This window comes from Mandrillus leucophaeus, unplaced genomic scaffold, assembly GCF_000951045.1.
Source record: "Mandrillus leucophaeus isolate KB7577 unplaced genomic scaffold, Mleu.le_1.0 Scaffold288, whole genome shotgun sequence".
Taxonomy (NCBI): domain Eukaryota; kingdom Metazoa; phylum Chordata; class Mammalia; order Primates; family Cercopithecidae; genus Mandrillus; species Mandrillus leucophaeus.
In genome coordinates this window covers 535,661-539,664 of record NW_012103009.1, presented here as the reverse complement: position 1 = coordinate 539,664, position 4,004 = coordinate 535,661, and positions in this window count along the sequence as shown.

Here is a 4,004-nt window from a genome sequence, read left to right as displayed (position 1 = left end):
TTTTGTATTTTTAGTAGAGACGGGGTTTCACTGTGTTAGCTAGGATGGTCTCGATATCCTGACCTCGTGATCCGCCCGCCTTGGCCTCCCAGAGTGCTGGGATTACAGGTGTGAGCCACTGCACCCGGCTTGTTTTTTGTTTTTTAACAGACAGGCTCAACCTCCAACTCCTGGACTCAAGCAGTTCTCCCACCTCAGCCTCCTGAGTAGCTGAGACGACAGGTGTGTGCCACCATGCCTGGCTCTTTTACCATGCCTGGCTCTTTTTTCTTTTTTTTTTTTTTTTTTGAGAGCTGCGCTCCAGTTCCGTCACCCAGGCTGGAGTGCAGTGGCACGATCTCATCTCACTGCAACTTCCACCTCCCGGGTTCAAGCGATTCTCCTAACTCAGCCTCCAGAGTAGCTGGGATTACAGGCGTACAATGCCCGGCTAATCTTTTGTATTTTTAGTAGAGATGGGGTTTCACCATGTTGCCCAGGCTGGTCTCAAACTTCTGAGCTCACATGATCCCCCTGCCTCAGCCTCCTAAAGTGCTAAGATTACAGGCGTGAGCCACCACACCTGGCCTCATTTTGTATTTTTTGTAGAGATGTGGGTCTTGCTATATGGACCAGGCTGGTCTAGAACTCCTGGCCTTAAGTGCTCCTCCCACCTTGGGCTTCCAAAGTGCTAGGATTACAGGTATAAGCCAGCAAGCCTAGCCTTTTTTTTTCTTTTAATTTTGTTTCGAGACAGGTTCTCGTAACCCAGGCTGGAGTGCAGTGATCATGGCTCACCACAGCCTTGAATTCCTGGGCTCAAGCAATCCTACAGCCTCAGCCTCCTGAGTAGCTGTAACTACAGGTGCACGCCACCACACCTGGCTAATTTACTTTTATTTTTGGTAGAGATAGGGTCTCACTATGTTTCCTAGGCTAGTCTGGAACACCTGGCCTCAAGTGATCCTCCCGCCTCGGCCTCTGAAAGTACTGGGATTATAGGCAGGAACCACTGTGCCCGGCCCAAGAGGTGAGTTTTCAAAAGCTGAGAAGGCGGAGCCAGGCCCTTTCCTAAGCTGACCTGTACACTCCAGTCACTCCACAGTCCTGCCCAGCCCCTCTCAAGCCAGACCCCTTGTCACCCCACAGCCCTGCTGGCCCCTCTCAAGCTGGACCCCTCATCTCACAAGCAGGCTGCACTGCACTCATTTCCACGGTGCCCCCACGTGTACAGCTGCGGGGGTATCCTGTGAGCACTATGGACCCTGAACCACTTACTCTCCATATCACTGGCATATAGTGTGAACTCCTAGAGGGCTAGAGCCTTGTCTTCTCATGTGCTGGGCACCAGTATTGTGGGGCTGGGCTGGTGATAGCTGCTTAATGTGATTTACGGTTTTTTGTTTTGTTTTGTTTTTGTGAGATGGAGTTTTGCTCTTGTTACCCAGGCTGGAGTGCAATGGTGCAATCTCAGCTCACCACAACCTCTGTCTCCTGGGTTCAAGCGATTCTCCTGCCTCAGTTTTCTGAGTAGCTGGGATTACAGGCATGCGCCAACATGCCCGGCTAATTTTGCATTTTTAGTAGAAACAGGGTTTCTCCATGTTGGTCAGGCTGATCTTAAACTCCTGAACGCAGGTGATCCGCCCACCTCGGCCTCCCAAAGTGCTGGGATTACAGGCGTGAGCCACTGCACTTGGCCTTCAAAGTGATTTACTGAATGAGTAACTGAATCACCAGCTCTTTGCCTTTTGCTTATGTTGCCATTTTGGGAGAGGGGTTACCTGAAACAGGACCCCCTCCCCTGTCTCTTCTCAGCGTCCAAGACTTATTTACCTAAGCCCATTCCATCCTCTGAGCTGCATGCATCCCAACTAGGGTCTTCCTTCCACGTCGCAGAACCAAGCACAGCCCTGGGACTTTGCGGTGCTTAGCTGGGCTGAGCTGTGACTGAGTGCACAGTGGGTGCTCCCTAAAAGTCTGTAAGTGACTAAAATGACCTCAGTCTTCCCCGTGACTTCCAGGGGAGGGAGGAAAAGCAAGGGTCATGTGCTCAGGCCCCAGTGGATCCACTGCCAGGTTTCTGCACAGACCCAGTGATCTGTAGGTGTCCATGTCACTGCTATGGAGGCTTCGGACATGGACCTGGGTCCCCAGCACTCTGCCAGCTGACCATGCCCCCAGTCCGAGCTAGGTATCCCAAGCACACACAGCCTTCAATAGCTCAAAAGTAACTTTCCAAATGGGGTTTAGAAAATAACACGAGAATGCCTTAAGGAATAGAGGAACTTCTTAACTTTTTTTTTTTTGAGATGGAGTCTTAGTTTGTCACCCAGGCTGGAGTGTGGTGGTGCGATCTCAGCTCACTGCAACCTCCCCGTCCTGGGTTCAAGTGATTCTCCTGCCTCAGCCTCCCAAGTAGCTGGGACTACAGGAGCCTGCCACCACGCCCGGCTAATTTTTGTATTTTTAGTGGAGATGCGGTTTCACTATGTTGGCCAGGATGGTCTCAAACTCCTGACCTTGTGATTCGCCTGCCTCAGCCCCTCAAAGTGCTGGGATTACAGGCATGAGTCACCGCGCTGGACCAGGAACTTCTTAACTTCTTTTTTTGTTTGTTTTTTGTTTTTTGAGATGAAGTCTCACTCTTGTCACCAGGCTTGAGTACAATGGTGCGATCTCGGCTCACTGTAACCTCCGCTTCCTGGGTTCAAGCGATTCTCCTTCCTCTGCCTCCCAAGTAGCTGGGATTACAGGCGCCCATCCTCACACCCAGCTAATTTTTGTATTTTTAGTAGAGACGGGGTTTCACCATGATGGCCAGGCTGGTCTTGAACTCCTGACCTCAGGTAATCTGCCCGCCTCGGCCTCACAGAGTGCTGGGATTACAGGGGTGAGCCACCGCATCCGGCCGGAACCTCTTAACTTCTTTTGTGATTTTGTGGGTAACAATCTGGGCAACAGTATTGAACTAAGAAAGTGGGCTCTCAACCCTGGACAGGTCACCACAGTTCTTGGTACTCAGCCCCCACCCAGTGATGCTGTTCCAGATGGTGCACCTGCTGGGGACGTTGTGTGGTGGGAGGCCCTCCAGAGAGTGCTAGAGTTAACGCTTTTCTGTTTTCTGTTTGGAAGACTATAGGCTTCTTATGGCTTCTTGGAGTTCAGCAGGGCCTTAGAAAGCATCTCCCAACCACAGAGACATGCTGTCTGGCTTTCCTGATGATGACAATTTGGCCTCACCTTGGACACCTGCAGTAATGGAGCGCTCACTACCTCTCAGGAGGTTCCTTCCGCCAGTGCGGGGAAGCCTCCCTCCACCTGCAGGTGGGCCTCCCCTGTGCTGGTCAGTTCTCCCGTGTGTGTCATACAGGACACAGAGAAGATCATCCCGCGGGGCCTCCCTGGAGGAAGGGAGGCTGGGTGTGTGGGTAGGTGAGTGGAGGCCTGCAGGCAGTAGGAAGACCACATCGAAAGCCCATGGGCACAGCCGATGAACAGGCCCCCAAGAGCAAGAACACAAGACGCAGGTCGAGGGACAAGGGCCTATGGGGTCTGGATCCGATTCTAGGTGAACAAGGAGGCGCTGCAGGGTTTTAAGCAGGAGAGCAACAAAGATTGAACTCTGGGGTGCAGCTGGGGCGGGGATGACATCAGTGATGGCAGCAAAAGAACGGATCCGAGACCTTTGTTGCAGAAGGAGCCGTCAGCCTTGCCTATGCCCAGAGATGGGACGCGGAGCAGAGGGTAAGCCCGGGACTCTGGCGGGAGCCACTGCGGGGATGAAGGTGTCACTACTCCGGTGGGGAATGGAGTGGGGAGACGTGAGATATTTACTGAGAAAAATCGAAAGAGTACCACTCAGGAGATGCAAAATTCTCCATCCCAATGTGAAGACAACATCCGACTCCAAGCGGCTGGCCTTCCCTCCTCGGCCTGGGAAGCGCTTCTGGAGCCCGGGGAAGAGGCCCCTCCAGGAGGCGAAGCCGAAGGCCAGGGAGAGTGCGGGGCGGCCGAGGGCCCCG